Here is a 17,819-nt window from a genome sequence, read left to right on the forward strand (position 1 = left end):
GATTGACATATCACATTGTACATGTGATCACAAACATGATTTGGTTTATCAAAAATGCACTCATCCAAATTTAGTCATGAGTGCATCTTGCGTTAGAATTATATATTTGTTATGTCTACCTGCGTTGCCTCGCACGCGTGCCTTGTCCCTGAGCAGCGGAAATGGTATGAATTGTTTACTTTTGCCGAGCCACAAATCGCATTGAATATTGATGAGCGTCATCATACTAGAGATCTAGACCCCATAGTTGTTGCACAATCGGGAGATCATATTTCAGCACCGACTACAAATTCTTTGGTTTTGGGGACATTACTAAATTTCAAAATTTCCAGGGAAGGGTCGCTCGGAAATGGTAGTTCTGTGTGTGTCTCTGCTAGAGGTGTTGTGGACCCAGGGCCCGACTGATTTGGGGCTCGGCTCCACAGCTCCGCGATTGTTTTTACTGTCTCTACCCCCTCCCCCAGTTGACAGAATCAGTGTGGGCACAGCCTGTAGGTGGATTGAGCCAATCATGAGACAATAGGAGGTGAAGACTGCAGCGGTCTTGGAGCTGTCTATGTCTTGTAGAGCACCTTTTCTTCCCATAAAAAAAAAAAAGAAAAAATAGAGGTTTAATTCGGTATCTGCGTTATTATAGTTTTGGGATTTTTTATTTTAAGCATAAATGGTTACTATTTCATTTGTGTTGCTTTAAAATTTGTCAATTAACAGTCAAAATTGGAGCGTTAGCTCGAGGCTTAATTTGTAATCTCGGAACACAGTTAGATATTTGAACTCAGTGAACTCAGCATCACTGGAGTCGGACATCACTCCGTACATCAACCTCCGGGTGCTTTCCCGGAGGTGGACTCAATCTCGCTGATAAGGACAGTTTAGAGTTCTGGCTAGAACCTCACGCGCCACCCAATTGGGAACTACAGGACAAAAGTGGTACCATAACTCACAGTTGCGCCCGGCCCCAGTATTTGTGCCCGCCAAGGTTGAGCTTAGAGGTTGACCGCCCGGACGGGCAGGTCAAGAGAGGGAATGTGTAGATGGCATGAATTGGATCAAAGTCAGACACTTTCGAGTCTGAACAAAGACGATGACGATGCAAATGTTTGACTATTTTGCTGGATGGCTTGTGCTTTGTGTGGACTATGTTGGCGTTTGAACAAAGGATGCAGGATGACAGAAGTGATGGAGTGAAAGGAGAACGAGTGATGGTGTACTATTCCTGTAATGGAACGGTATGGTATGAAGCAGAGCGAGATGATGGTAAGACGCTGACACAGACACAACAACTACTGCTAAATCTGAAATGTAAACAACCGACACAGGTGAACACTTGGGTGACAATTTTAATTGGACACACCCATGGAATGATGTGGGAATAAAAAAGAAAGAGCCTATTTTTGACACCCAAGTTGCAAAACAGAAGTTCACCTGCCTAAAAGTTAAATGGGACGGGTCCTGAGATTGGAAATATCCAGGAGTCATGGTGTAATGAAAATGTGTCTTTGCCAGTAGGAATCCCTCTCGCTCGTGATGATGTTTGGCTGTGGTGTGGAGAGAAAGTGCTGTACGATAGGCTTCCCACCAATGCCTCAGGTAAGTGCGCCCTGGTAACGCTGATCATGCCAGTTAGTGTGACAGCCTTAGATCTGGCCAAAATGGAGTGGGAAGGTGTTGGACAATGACGAAGAATCCCCTTCCTTAACAGGAAGAGAAGGGACATGCAAGAATGGTTGAATGCAGGAGATCCCACATATATAGATGCAATTGGAGTCCCAAGAGGGGTCCCTGACGAGTATAAATTGGTGGATCAAATTGCGGCAGGATGGGAGAGTATTTTCCTGTTTGTTACGGTAAACAAAAATGTGGACCGGATTAATTATGTTGATTATAATGTCCAACGATTGGCGAACTTCACCACCTCGGCACTCCAGGCAGTGCATGAGCAATTGGCTGCCACGTCTCTTATGGCATTCCAGAACAGAATAAGCTTAGATATGGTGTTAGCCGAAAGAGGAGGGGTGTGTGGAATTTTTGGGGATCAGTGTTGTACTCTGATTCCCAACAATACATCTCCTGACGGTCGCCTTACCAAGGCATTGGAGGGTCTGCGCACGTTAAGTGACAAAATGAAGGAGCACTCAGGTGTGGACACCAGTTGGTACTCTGACTGGTTAAACATCTTTGGCAAATATAAAAGCTTGATTGCATAAGTACTGATTTCTATCGCTGTGTTTGCCGCTATTATGGTGTTATGTGGATGTTGTTGTATTCCATGTATCAGATCATTAACTGTTAAGACAATTGAACGCACGTTGGGGCCACTCCCTCCTGGTGGCCAGTACATGATGATCCCTCAGAAGGACCCCCAGGAGGGGGGGGGGGGACAGCTGTGGCCCTACGGGAGTCCGGGATGTGAGTATGTGTAGATGGCCTCAGCGACCTGAGGCCATGAGGAGGAAATGAAATTTTCTACGGATTTTCTACTAGAATGACATTTTCTATTGATTTTTAAGTTTTACTAATTTTCTATTGATTTTTAATTTTTACTAATTTTCTATTGATTTTTAATTTTTACTAATTTTCTATTGAGCTTTACCTCACCTTCTATGGATTTATAGTTGTTACTAATTTTTCGTTGTTTGATTTTTAGCTCGTGTTTAACAATAAAATAAGGGGTTCGAGTGATGACCTCAGTTGTCTGAGGTCATGAGAGGGAATAAAGGAGTGGAAGAGTTTAAACCTGGCTAGTTTTATTCGATGTCCTGCATCTTGTGTCACTGTTATTCTGTGGAATGCTGTGTGGGTGGCTGGTGAAGTTGGAAAAAGAAAGTGAAAGAATGTGAGGTTTGGGAGGTTTTAGGTTGGTGCCTGGCGCAGACAGACACCTCGAGCGGGAAGGGGTCGACAAGAAACTGGACCCTTCAGCCACAAGCAGGAGGGGCCACCACTTGAAGAAAGACCAAGAGAAGCAAGCTAAAGTTAACTGCAGCATACACATAGCCAATAGAATCATGCCAGGATGCCTTTGTCTCTGTGTCATTTGCATATTGTGTCTATAAATTAATGCTGAACAGCGAAGACAAAGAGAGCTGTATTGAGAGGGACCCAAACTCAAGTTGTAGATTTGTGTGTTAGGAATAAATCCACTCGTGTGTGAAAATGCCGGCTTCCTGATACCTTTCTATTGCAGAACGAGCGCGCATATTGTTGGATGAATGAGAGTTGGGTAAAGTCACAAATTGGAGTCAGATTATTAATTTGAGTTTACATTGGTTTAAAATTAAATTCTAACATTGAGAAAAGATAAATTCCAACAGTATCTTTCTGGCCTCTAATTAAACTTTCGACAGCTACGGGTGCCAGGTACGGCCTCCTCGCGAATGTGACTCCCCAACGCCAGAACCCTTTTCTGTAAACACCTCCCTTGGGGTGTTGATGACCTCTTAGACCCTTAGCAGATAAAGTGAGACTCACTCGCTTCTAAGGCCGTAACTTATGACTTAGGGAGGTTCAGCACAAGGCTCGGTATCTCTAAAGCAACAATATCGTCATGGCCAGAAAGATAACTTGTATGTGTCAGGCCTTGTGAAAATACACCATACACCAAAAGATGTCTTGTAATCTGAAACCATTAGAATAGGCTGGAAGAGCGTGAGTCAAATGTCAAGTTTCCCATTCTGTATTGCATATTCAAATTGCTTATGCTGATGCAAATAAAAACCATGTGTGCAGTCGAACACGCTGGCTTCGCCGCGGAGTTCGAGGGCTGCCCCGCGCGTAAATGACAGACAATCTTGGCTGGTTGATTCATTTGTTCAGGCTTGTTTTGATAGAAACATCCTTAACACTAAAGGAGTGGAAGAGTTGAAACCTGGCTAGTTTTATTCGATGTCCTGCATCTTGTGTCACTGTTATTCTGTGGAATGCTGAGTGTGTGGCTGGTGAAGTTGGAAAAAGAAAGTGAAAGAATGTGAGGTTTGGGAGGTTTTAGGTCGGTGCCTGGCGCAGACAGATACCTCGAGGGGGAAGGGATGCACAAGAAACTGGACCCTTCAGCCACAAGCAGGAGGGGCCACCACTTGAAGAAAGACCAAGAGAAGCAAGCTAAAGTTAACTGCAGCATACACATAGCCAATAGAATCATGCCAGGATGCCTTTGTCTCTGTGTCATTTGCATATTGTGTCTATAAATTAATGCTGAACAGCGAAGACAAAGAGAGCTGTATTGAGAGGGACCCAAACTCAAGTTGTAGATTTGTGTGTTAGGAATAAATCCACTCGTGTGTGAAAATGCCGGCTTCCTGATACCTTTCTATTGCAGAACGAGCGCGCATATTGTTGGATGAGTGAGAGTTGGGTAAGGTCGCAAATTGGAGTCAGATTACTTATTTGAGTTTACATTGGGTTAAAGTTCAATTCTAACATTGATATAAAGATAAATTCCAACAATTTATGGTGACGCCGACGCGATGCATGAGAGGTAAAAGAAGTTTGGAACTTCGAGAAAAACCACATGAGACTGGGTCTCGCACGTCCACACCAGGTGACGACCTGAGAAAGGATAAAGTATAAAAGAGCCACACATCCGACCATCTTTCCTCTTGGGCCCACAGTGAAACAAGGTAAGCAGAACCCTTTCAAATTCTGCACATTGGCAACGCTAAATTATAAGAGGAAGGAGGAGCGGAACGTAGTAAGCGTAAAAGTGTTGGACGCTATTAGGGTGTAAAATCTGGGATTTACCTTCTAGCATAATTAATGGCGCAAAAGTAAAGTAGTATAGTTAAAAAAATAAATAAAAAGTGTAACAGTGTGGACGTTAGTAGGGTCTGAAATCTGGGATTTACCTACTAGAATAGTTTGGAACTATTCGTGGTTAAGATACGGTATAAAATCTGGGATTTACGTATCGGGACACGGTTTAAAATCTGGGATTTACGTGTCTGTGTGGAAGCTGTGTGAATGTGAAGGCTAAAATTGTTCTGCGTAAGAAGTGGTTGGGACACACACGAGTGGATTTCAAGATGGCGAAGGAGAGTAAGTGTGATAGTGGTCTCGGGTGTGGCACGGAGATTAAGGATAAATTCATAAAAATGAAACATAAAAAAGAGAAGAAAAACATGAAGTAGGGATGAAATAAGAAAAGAGAAAGAAAGAAAGCTAGAGAAAAGAGAAGAAATTGTGTCAGTGTAGAGATTGGAAGTTCAATAAGAAAAGAGAAAGGAACAATTAATGTTCCATTGAAAGGAGGATGATGAAACAGGCAGTATTGAAGAAGGTGTGACTTGAACAAATGAAAAGGATAAGAATTAGGGTCTGCTGTAAGGAGGAATTGAAGAAATAAATATTTTATGTTTCATACTTTAGTTGATGGTCTTTCTATTAAGGTAACTGTAATTAGTAACTGGAATGAAATGCACAGATGGAAATGACACAAAGAAAAAAGATTGGTGTTAAGAAATCATAATTGAATGAAGCTTTTGAGAGCATGAGAAAACTTTGCAAGAGCATAGGTGGTTCCTGACTTTGTAGTTTGTGATTTGATACCTTGATTGGTTGAGTGGCTTTGGTAAGGCTACAGTGAATTTGGAAAATTAAAGGAAAAATAAGAGTGAGAAAGAATTTACAGAAGGCAATGGGTAGAGGTGTAATCGTAAAATCATGAGTGTGCTGTAACAAAGAGTTCACAGCCCTTTGAAGTTAGATGCTCATTCCCAAGTAGGGGGAGGAAGTCAGAGAAAGAGGATGAAGTGATTGAAAAAGTGGAAGAAAAGACGGAATGTCTGAGAGGCATTTATCCACAGTTGCCAGACTCGCAACAGTATGTGTTTGAGCCGCCGCCCGATCCGACGGCGCCATTAATGGGGGGGGGAGCAGAATGGTTTGAGATGCAAAAGATAACGATTCAAGGATGGCACCAGCGACCATACAATTGATCGAACAGGCTGTGAATAATGAGAGAGAGGGTGCGCGGAGAACAGCAGGGGAGTGTGGAGACGCCCATGCTGGCCCCGGGGGGAAGCACCAGCAGGAACATGTAAACATTTCAGACACAAGAGGAAAAACAGGCATCAATGGCAGTCGTTAACTGATTGAAAAGGAAGATATGCCTTTTGGTGCTCTCGAAAGAAGGTCACAGTCTTTTTGTTTCAGAGGTGTGTCTCGGCACCCCCCTCGATGTTGCTGACGATCTAATCTTCAGGCATCTGCCTCTACTTGAGGTGTTCTCATGTGGTCGAGCATGGGTCGCACTGTGGAGCAATTTTTTTTGCAGTGCTAGTGTAGTAAGGTACGGGATAAAATATATGTATTCAACCTAACAATAAATACAAATTAGCAGGGAATTAGAACACAAGTTAAATACTGAAACATGCAGGGGATGCCTGAGGAACAGCAGGGCGGCGACAATCTTATTAAAATTTAACTTTTTAAGCAAAGGGATTATGGTTTTGGGATAAGTTTTAAGTGAAGTATTCTATGAACATGTTGAAAGAAAATCTTTGGAAAGGGGAATATCTAGCCATTGGAGATTGGTTTACCAAATTTAAAGTTGGACTAAATAGTTTTGTAGATGATTTATTAACTGATGTGTATTAAATGTGACAAAGGTGGAAGACAGATGTTTTTTTTGACTGTACGACGCGAACGCTGACATGACAATTTTAGAGGATATGACATCATTCCATAAATACCAGACTGCTAACATTCGCATCTATGAGCTGTTTGATGTCACAGGTGCAGTTTCGTCAGCTACGTCCTTGAGAGGAGAAACAACTTCACGGGGAGTGAATGGGAAAATCCAGAGACCCACAGTTGTAAATTTTGGCATACGCTGGCTAAATTAAGGCAAAATTATGGATCTGCCAGCACAAATCTCAGTGAAATCAAGGCGGACGCGCCAAGGGAGGGGTCTCTGTGTGGAATTGGAAAGTATCGTTTGGTGAATGAAAGTGTGAAAGAAAAAGTGTTTGGATGCATATGTGGTTTGAGTGAATGTTTAAGGGACGGGCCTCAGGACAGAAAATTGTTTGAGGTCACCGGCAAGCCCTTACAGTACTTAGGATGCGATGGGTGGACAGGCCTGATCAACCTGAATCCCTATTGCACTCCCGAGTATTGATTTTCAAATTGTTTTTGGAGAAAGATTGGAGTAATTAAATTCAAGCATCAAGTGAATGATTGATTGACGTTATTACACAAAATTTATGCAAAACTGAAAGTTTTGGAAGGAAGATAATTTGTCTCTTCTCACTGGCAATTGCCACACCTCCAGTTATCTCCACAGGTTTGAGGTGACATGTGACCAGTGTGACCAGAAGGCCAGAGAATGCTTCAAATAGCGCCTCACCACTACCATCCCAGAGGTTCTCCTCAACAAGGAGGGAGATATAAGATATATTCACATTGGATGCGCGACTAGATAACACACACCCAGTCCAGGATAGGGCAAAATTTTCTTGGATTGTTCAGACTTTTTCTTATAATACAGCACCACAGCAGTGATATTTGAAGTTAATGTCGAATTAGTGGCACTGTTTTTATGGAAAATTACTCACTTAACGCAAGGGTAAGTTGTTGTAGAGGAGATATTTCAGACACAAATGACCCTGAATGTTATTCTGATATTTTCCATTGTATCGTAGTTCATTGTATTTAGGACTAAGACATTGTAAAACACTGTTTGGAAGAACTTATAGAATACCTCAAATTTAAGAGCAAATGGGAAATAGATGTTGAAGCAACTTTAGCTGACCATATGTGAAAAGTGTTAGGAAAACAAAAGACAGGCGCAAATTTAGAGTGACAAAGCTCTTTCCGTCTCCCAGCAGGGGCAGTAATCTAGTAAAGCCAGGATACTGGGTGCTTGTAAGAAGTTTGAAGATAAGACATTTGTAATTACCCAAGGGGGAAGGAAGTGTTAGTAACAGCTCTCACAGCTGTAAAGATAGCAGAAAGGTCAACATTGGTTTATTCGACACGTTGTAAAGAGGTCACACGTTGTAAAGAGGTCACGTTGGTTGAAATCTCCTACAAAGGAGACACCAGACTAAGAGGTTTATACAGAGTTACAAGCGGGACAAAATTTATTTAAGAGGAACTGTCCTCACTTGAGGCCGAGGCCAGACCTGCTGACCAGCATGATGGTCACCAGCTAAGTGGGGACACCTCAGGTGAGATTGGCCGTGCCGTGCATCAGATATTTCTGGCCCGTTGGGGTCGATGTTGCTGTGTCTTTCAGGTGTGGAAAAGGGAGACAGGCCTGGTCTATGTGGCCAGGGCGAGACGTGAATAGAGTGAGACTTCCGGCAGTGACCCATCCAATAATGTCGACATTACACAGCTGTTCCAGTTGGCCGTCCACAAGGGCGTGCCCCTCCCAGTGGCAGAAATCAGGCGAAATAGTCCATCAATGAGAAATGCTACTCGGGCTAAGTAGAACACATTTTGTACATAATTTTGCACGACATCAGAAAAGGAAAATATGGGATTGGATTAAGGAGCGTGACTAAAATTGTTGTACTTGCAGGTTTAGAAGGCCAAGAGAGATAAGAAAAAAGGAGGCAGCTGCTCCTTCCACTTCTGCTGCTTCTGGGCAAGGTTCGGGTGACGCAGCGCCACAGCAGACTGGCTGCTGTCCATAGCAGGCCAGTCAACGAGGTTGGGATTGCAGTAACAGAGGTACGGGTGGTTATGGACAGGGGTTGTGAGTGGGGTGTGCTCTTGCTGCGGGGTGTGGGGTCACTGGGTGATGAGCTGTCCATGCCGAGCCACTTTCTGGAATGTGCCATCCTCCGGTGCCATATCTGTCACAAAGAGCTCCACCAGCGCAGGGGGCGCCACCGTTACCCACTCCCAACGCACTTGACACAAACCCGCTCGTACCCCATTCCATGACAGGGGGCAGCGGAGCTTCAGCATTCGAGGACTAGCAGGTCCTAGCATTCTGGGGACGGTGGATGGACAAGTTTTCGATGGTGCTGGATATTGGGGCGAGCTATGAGCTCCTTCCGCAACCCCCACTGAGCCATGTGGACTCTCAAGATTGCCTGAGTCACTGCCATTGACTGAACGAACACTGGAATTCGAGTGGCATTCCCGGATGGGACTGAACTTGACTCTGCACATCCGTCGGAGGGAGCATATGTCGTGCTCTTTTCCTTCCCAATGGCTAAACTGAACTGAAACATTTGAGGGCAGCTCTGACACCTGGTTCCCATCCTCCCGCGGTGGGTATGCCCTGTTCTTGCTCTGGTCTGAGTGGTTTAGCAACCGCCACCCTTTCAATTCACCAATTGACATATCACATTGTACATGTGATCACAAACATGATTTGGTTTATCAAAAATGCACTCATCCAAATTTAGTCATGAGTGCATCTTGCGTTAGAATTATATATTTGTTATGTCTACTGGCGTTGCCTCGCACGCGTGCCTTGTCCCTGAGCAGCGGAAATGGTATGAATTGTTTACTTTCGCCGAGCCACAAATCGCATTGAATATTGATGAGCGTCATCATACTAGAGGTCTAGACCCCATAGTTGTTGCACAATCGGGAGATCATATATCAGCACCGACTACAAATTCTTTGGTTTTGGGAACATTACTAAATTTCAAAATTTCCAGGGAAGGGTCGCTCGGAAATGGTAGTTCTGTGTGTGTCTCTGTTAGAGGTGTTGTGGACCCAGGGCCCGACTGAGTTGGGGCTCGGCTCCACAGCTCCGCGATGTTTTTACTGTCTCTACCCCCTCCCCCAGTTGACAGAATCAGTGTGGGCACAGCCTGTAGGTGGATTGAGCCAATCATGAGACAATAGGAGGTGAAGACTGCAGCGGTCTTGGAGCTGTCTATGTCTTGTAGAGCACCTTTTCTTCCCATAAAAAAAAAAAAGAAAAAAATAGAGGTTTAATTCGGTATCTGCGTTATTATAGTTTTGGGATTTTTTATTTTAAGCATAAATGGTTACTATTTCATTTGTGTTGCTTTAAAATTTGTCAATTAACAGTCAAAATTGGAGCGTTAGCTCGAGGCTTAATTTGTAATCTCGGAACACAGTTAGATATTTGTACTCAGTGAACTCAGCATCACTGGAGTCGGACATCGCTCCGTACATCAACCTCCGGGTGCTTTCCCGGAGGTGGACTCAATCTCGCTGATAAGGACAGTTTAGAGTTCTGGCTAGAACCTGACACGCCATCCAATTGGGAACTACAGGACAAAAGTGGTACCATAGCTCACAGTTGCGCCCGGCCCCAGTATTTGTGCCCGCCATGGTTGAGCTTAGAGGTTGACCGCCCGGACGGGCAGGTCAAGAGAGGGAATGTGTAGATGGCATGAATTGGATCAAAGTCAGACACTTTCGAGTCTGAACAAAGACGATGACGATGCAAATGTTTAACTTATTGACTATTTTACCTGCTGGCGTGTGCTTTGTGTGGACGATGTTGGCGTTTGAACATAGGATGCGGGATGACAGAAGTGATGGAGCGAAAGGAGCATGTAATGGTATGGTATGGAGCAGAGCGAGATGATGGTAAGACGCTGACACAGACACAACAACTACTGCTAAATCGAAATGTAAACAACCGACACAGGTGAACACTTGGGTGACAATTTTAATTGGACACACCCATGGAATGATGTGGGAATAAAAAAGAAAGAGCCTATTTTTGACACCCAAGTTGCAAAACAAAAGTTCACCTGCCTAAAAGTTAAATGGGACGGGTCCTGGGATTGGAGATCTCCAGGAGTCATGGTGTAATGAAAATGTGTCTTTGCCAGTAGGAATCCCTCTCGCTCGTGATGATGTTTGGCTGTGGTGTGGAGAGAAAGTGCTGTACGATAGGCTTCCCACCAATGCCTCAGGTAAGTGCGCCCTGGTAACGCTGATCATGCCAGTTAGTGTGACAGCCTTAGATCTGGCCAAAATGGAGTGGGAAGGTGTTGGACAATGGGGAAGAATCCCCTTCCTTAACAGGAAGAGAAGGGACATGCAAGAATGGTTGAATGCAGGAGATCCCACATATATAGATGCAATTGGAGTCCCAAGAGGGGTCCCTGACGAGTATAAATTGGTGGATCAAATTGCGGCAGGATGGGAGAGTCTTTTCCTGTTCGTTACGGTAAACAAAAATGTGGACCGGATTAATTATGTTGATTATAATGTCCAACGATTGGCGAACTTCACCACCTCGGCACTCCAGGCAGTGCATGAGCAATTGGCTGCCACGTCTCTTATGGCATTCCAGAACAGAATAAGCTTAGATATGGTGTTAGCCGAAAGAGGAGGGGTGTGTGGAATTTTTGGGGATCAGTGTTGTACTCTGATTCCCAACAATACATCTCCTGACGGTCGCCTTACCAAGGCATTGGAGGGTCTGCGCACGCTAAGTAACAAAATGAAGGAGCACTCAGGTGTGGACACCAGTTGGTATTCTGACTGGTTCAACATCTTTGGTAAATATAAAAGCCTGATTGCATCAGTACTGATTTCTATCGCTGTGTTTGCCGCTATTATGGTGTTATGTGGATGTTGTTGTATTCCATGTATCAGATCATTAACTGTTAAGACAATTGAACGCACGTTGGGGCCGCTCCCTCCTGGTGGCCAGTACATGATGATCCCTCAGAAGGACCCCCAGGAGGGGGAGACAGCTGTGGCCCTCCGGGAGTCCGGGATGTGAGTATGTGTAGATGGCCTCAGCGACCTGAGGCCATGAGGAGGGAATGAAATTTTCTATTGATTTTTAAGTTTTACTAATTCTCTATTGATTTTTAAGTTTTACTAATTCTCTATTGATTTTTAAGTTTTACTAATTCTCTATTGATTTTTAAGTTTTACTAATTTTCTATTGATTTTTAATTTTTACTAGTTTTCTATTGATTTTTAATTTTTACTCATTTTTATTGATCTTTAGTCTTTTACTAACTCTCTATTGAGCTTTACCTCACATTCTATTGATTTGTAAGTTGTTACTAACTTTTCATTGTTTGATTTTTAGCTCGTGTTTAACAATAAAATAAGGGGTTCGAGTGATGACCTCAGTTGTCTGAGGTCATGAGAGGGAATAAAGGAGTGGAAGAGTTGAAACCTGGCTAGTTTTATTCGATGTCCTGCATCTTGTGTCACTGTTATTCTGTGGAATGCTGAGTGTGTGGCTGGTGAAGTTGGAAAAAGAAAGTGAAAGAATGTGAGGTTTGGGAGGTTTTAGGTCGGTGCCTGGCGCAGACAGATACCTCGAGGGGGAAGGGATGCACAAGAAACTGGACCCTTCAGCCACAAGCAGGAGGGGCCACCACTTGAAGAAAGACCAAGAGAAGCAAGCTAAAGTTAACTGCAGCATACACATAGCCAATAGAATCATGCCAGGATGCCTTTGTCTCTGTGTCATTTGCATATTGTGTCTATAAATTAATGCTGAACAGCGAAGACAAAGAGAGCTGTATTGAGAGGGACCCAAACTCAAGTTGTAGATTTGTGTGTTAGGAATAAATCCACTCGTGTGTGAAAATGCCGGCTTCCTGATACCTTTCTATTGCAGAACGAGCGCGCATATTGTTGGATGAGTGAGAGTTGGGTAAGGTCGCAAATTGGAGTCAGATTACTTATTTGAGTTTACATTGGGTTAAAGTTCAATTCTAACATTGATATAAAGATAAATTCCAACAACACGCTCCTTAATCCAATCCCATATTTTCCTTTTCTGATGTCGTGCAAAATTATGTACAAAATGTGTTCTACTTAGACCGATTAGCATTTTTTCATTGATGGACTGTTCCGCATGATGTCTGCCACCGGAAGGGGCACGCCCTTGTGGACGGCCAACTGGAACAGCTGTGTAATGACGACATTATTTGATGGGTCAGTGCCAGAAGTCTCACTCCATTCACGTCTCGCCCTGGCCACATAGACCAGGCCTGTCTCCCTCTTCCCCATCTGAAAGATACAGCAACATCGGCCCCAACGGGGCCAGAAATATCTGATGCACGGCACGGCCAATCTCACCTGGGGTGTCCCCATTCAGCCGATGACCATCATGCTGGTCTGTAGGTCTGGCCTCTGGCTCAAGTAAGGACAGTTTCTGACAAGTAAATTTTGTCCCGAATGTAACTCTGGCACCCCCCCGTTAAGTGAGTAATTTTCTCATAAAAACAGCGCCACCGCCCCCTTAACTGAAATTAACTTCAAGTATCACTGCTGAGGTGCCGTATATTATGGAAAAGTCTAAACAATACAACAAAATTTTTCCTATCCTGGACTGGGTGTGTGTTATCTATTCGTGCACCCAATGTGAATAATAATAAAACCTGCGGGACACATGAGCAGGCTAAAGCAACAACTATATCTTAATCTGTTTTGTGGACCCTAAATTAGAATATTTTATATCTCCCTCCTTGTTGAGGAGAACCGGGATGGGCGTGATGAGGCGCTATTTGAAGCGTTCTCCGGCCTTCTGGTCACACAGGTCACATGTCACCTCAAACCTGTGGAGAGAACTGGAGGAGTGGCACTTGCCAGTGAGAAGGGGCAAATTACCTCCATTCTGAAACTTTCAGTTTTGCATAACTTTTGTGTAATAACGTCAATCAATCATTCACTTGATGCTTGAATTTAATTACTCCAATCCATCTCCAATAACATATCCGACTGAGGGTATCAGCGTTTCAAAATGGCTTAACTAATGATTTGCATCGTTTGGTGTGTATTTGAGCATAAATTGAAGAACACTATTATATGTTAATTCATGAAATCCTATATAGTGGATTTGTTGGTTCTCGATATTGCTTTCTACTAATTATTTTATGGCCCTTTTTTGTAAAGTAAAAATTGACTGACTGTATGTTTTGCAGGCCTTCCCCATGTGTCAATCTAATGGGTCATATATGGAACACTCATGATGTTATATTAAATATCGAGATATATAGTGCTTTCTTATCTTTTACTCTGCATAACAGAGCTATTGTTTTTTGATCATTTTTACTTTGTGCTCGATAGATGTGGTTTCCAACACAAATTCTAATTAAGAATGACACCCAGAAGCAGTTTCTCTTACTCTAGTAATATCAATACAATAACATGAAATTTGTTTTGAATTAATAATTATAATTACACTAATTAATTAGATAATTTATTTTAATCCAACCTGATTTTTATTCTTTTAAATTCTTGTTTCAACCCCTTCAGCACCTGTAATATATTCCCCCCAAAATTAAAATAAACATAAAAATATTATTTATCCCCACAACTGCTCCCTATTTTCTAAATAACTTGAAAATCCCTTTGAATGCAACTCCTCCGCAACCATATTTGCTCAGTTTTTTAGGAGTACACTATAATCCAAGGTATCACAAGCCTTTTAACGTCAACAAAAACACTTAAAAAAATTTCTTCTCTAATACAGTTGATATTCCTTCCGTTAATTCCATACGTACCCTCAATGTGGAGTGCGTACTTCTAAATATTGTATCGCTCTATAGATTTGTCTGACCTAATTTTAAACAATTTCTCGAATATCTTACATCACAGCCATTGGCCTGTAGTTTTGAAAAAAATAAAATCATGTTTATTGCTCCCTATTTTTCTAAACTGGAATAACTTTTTCCATTTTCTTTTTCCATTTTACCTTTCCGAATCCATTTAGCTTTATCTTTTGCCTCTTTTAATTGTTTGATGTCATTCAGCATTTTCCTCTCTTTCTTTTGTAACTGCTTAGCCAACTTAATCATATCCCATGTTCCCGGTTCTCCGCGGAACAGGTCATCCTTTTGTAATTTCAAAAACACCTTCCGATAACTTTTTTTTATCTTTTTGTCCTCAATTCCACTCATTAATTGCGTCTCCAACTTCACATAATGTCCATCAATTTTTTGCCACACACCATCGCTTTCATACGGTTCATCGGAACCGAGCCCCATATCACACCGATCTCCACTCCTCCTGAACAATCCACCCCCATGCGTCCCGGCCAAATATCAAACAAAACAATCCAAATTGTATCACACCAGTCACACCGCTTCCACTTTCACACTCTAAAATACAAAATCTAACTTTTTGTTGCTACACCGACTTCGTGATACGTAAATACCAAATTTTACACCGTATCAGGACCACGGATAGTACCAAACTATTCCAAATAGTACCAAACTATTTGCGTAGGAAGTGAATACCAAATTTTACACCTTCCTACCGGACCACGAATAGTACCAAACTATTCCAAATAGTACCAAACTATTTGCGTAATGGGTAAATACCAAATTTTACACCTCACTACTGAACCACGAATAGTACCAAACTATTCCAAATAGTACCAAACTATTTGCGTAGTGGGTAAATACCAGATTGTACACCCCACTACTGTCCATAAAATAGTACCAAAACCTTCCTATTTCATAGTAAGTAAATACCAAATTTTACACCTTACTACCATTCACACATTTATTATACAACATCCAAATTATCGCCGTTTTCCTCTGTTCAATTTAGTAGTCCTCGATTGTACAGAATTTAGAAAGTATCAGGTATTCTGCTTACCTGTTAGATGTGGCCACCAGAGGAAAACAGGTCCAATTTGCGATGTCCGTTTTAGCAGGTCGTCACCTGGTGTGGATGTGGACTGGGTTCCAAACCCTTTGGTTCTGTGGTTCTGATCTGTGGTCTGTGGTCTCTCGAAGTCTTCCCTCCCATCACGTCGGGGTCACCAAAAATTGTTGGAATTTTAACTATTATCTGACTCCATTAACCAACATTTATCCAACAATTATGTACGCTCGTTTTTGAGAGAGAAATGACCAGGAAGCCGGCGATTTTACACGGGAGTGGATTTATTCCTAACAGCAGATCTAGTACAAAGCCTGGGGCTCGGTTCCTCTCATTACAGCTCGTCCTGCACAAAACATCTGCCACCCATGCACTTCACACAGCCTGCCCTGACCTTCCACCGCACATTGAATCAAAGCACAATCAGAAAATATCTTTATTGCATTAAACTGAATGCATGTAACTTGTAGTCAATCGTATAAAATCCTTTACTGTGTGAAACACTGTAATTCTTTTAATATGTTGAAGTGGTCATAGGTAGGGATGTCCACATTAGTTTTGATGACAATTGATAATTGTTTTTGGATGTCATAAACAATGAAAGTACAATAATTCCCAATGGAGATTATGTAATCCGTCCCTTTAGTGCAGTGATTCTCAAATAGAGAGGCGCGCCCCCCTGGGGGTGATGCGGTGCGATGCTGAGGGGGGCGCGTGGGACCCTGGGGAACATGTTTTTTTGCATAGTTTTGGGACCGAAAAAGGCGATCTCAGACAACGCAGGTTTGAGCTCGTCAAAGCTGTTTGTGCCCCTAGTTCACGCAGTACTGTTTTTTTTTAAAAATAAAATGTCGCCGTCACGCAGTACTGGTTTAAAAAAAAGTGTCGCCCTGTCACGCAGTGCTGATTAAAAAAAGGGTCACCCTGTCACGCAGTGCTGATTAAAAAAAGGGTCACCCTGTCACGCAGAACTGATTAAAGAAAAGCGTCACCCTGTGGCTTGTTGACCCGGAAGTGATTTCTTTTGCGCTATTTAAATGCACCGCGCCAAGATATCTTGCGCCGCAGCAAAACGGACTTTATTTGAACTATATGTAAGTCCGCGCACAGCAGAAGCAACAAGCTACGTGACGGCAAATAAACGACCCCGCAAACAAGTAGTGTGCTAAACGAGGAGGCGAGCAAGGAGGCGCTAAGCGCGCTAATGGCTAAAATGAATTGCTTCGATGTATGCTCGACTTTTAACGGAAGTCTGACTCGAAGCGCGTTTGGACAGAGAGCCAGCAGCTATGAACAGAAATGTTGCATTGCGACCATTACGTATCAAAAACATAAGACGACGGCTACATTAGCAATTTAGCATGCAGACGCTCTCAGGCTGGAACATGGAAATGGCTGACGTCATCTCAACGAAGAGGTTCGACGTCAAACGGATTGTAAACAAAAAAAAACGTAGAGTGAACATTAAAACTGTTGCTTTGTTATTTATATTAGAATTTTTGTTGAAAATCCCCCTGGCTCTTTTTTGTCTTTTCGATATTATGTACGTATTAATAACGGTTTGGTTTGTTCATGTTAATGAAGATAAAAAACAAAACATAAACGAAGAGTAAATATTTATCATCTCATCAATATTTGCACAACAGTACTGAGTTTCGAGATCCTCACAATAGTCGTTCTCAAAATGATATATATTTTTTATCAATTTAACTTTGTTCAGGGATATTTTATTGACAATCTAAAATTAATATACAAAGAACATGTACATTAGAACGAAATGGGAATAAAATGGTGGTGGTGGCGGGCGCGAATTGTTTTCTTCTTGGTAGGGGGCGTGACAGAAAATAATTGAGAACCAGTGGTTTAAGGGAAAGGAGAGAGCGCATGGGGGCGTGGCCATATTCTTCATTAAAAGTCTGAGTTTTTCAAGTTATCACTTATTTCCTAATTTTTCCAAGATGATTGGATAAAAAAGAAAATGCACACTAATTTAAATTTCCTGATCAAATAAAATATAAACTGAGGTTGTTATTGAAAACGGGCAAGCTTGGCTGGAGGGATACTTTAAGGCTCAGGTGTCAAACTCCGGTCCTGGAGGGCCGCTTTCCTGTATGTTTTCCATCACTCCCGGTTGTCAGCTTATCAGCAAGCGCTGAAGAAGCCTGATAAGTATCCTGCTCATTTGAATCAGGTGTGTTGCAGCCGGGACTGGAGTTTGACACCTAGGCTTTAAGGCAGGGGTGCTCACACTTTTTCAGCATGCGAGCTACTTATAAAATGACCAAGGC

The sequence above is a fragment of the Idiotropiscis lumnitzeri genome, chromosome 15 (assembly GCF_059441095.1).
Source record: "Idiotropiscis lumnitzeri isolate Australia: NSW breed Sydney's pygmy pipehorse chromosome 15, RoL_Ilum_1.0, whole genome shotgun sequence".
Classification (NCBI taxonomy): domain Eukaryota; kingdom Metazoa; phylum Chordata; class Actinopteri; order Syngnathiformes; family Syngnathidae; genus Idiotropiscis; species Idiotropiscis lumnitzeri.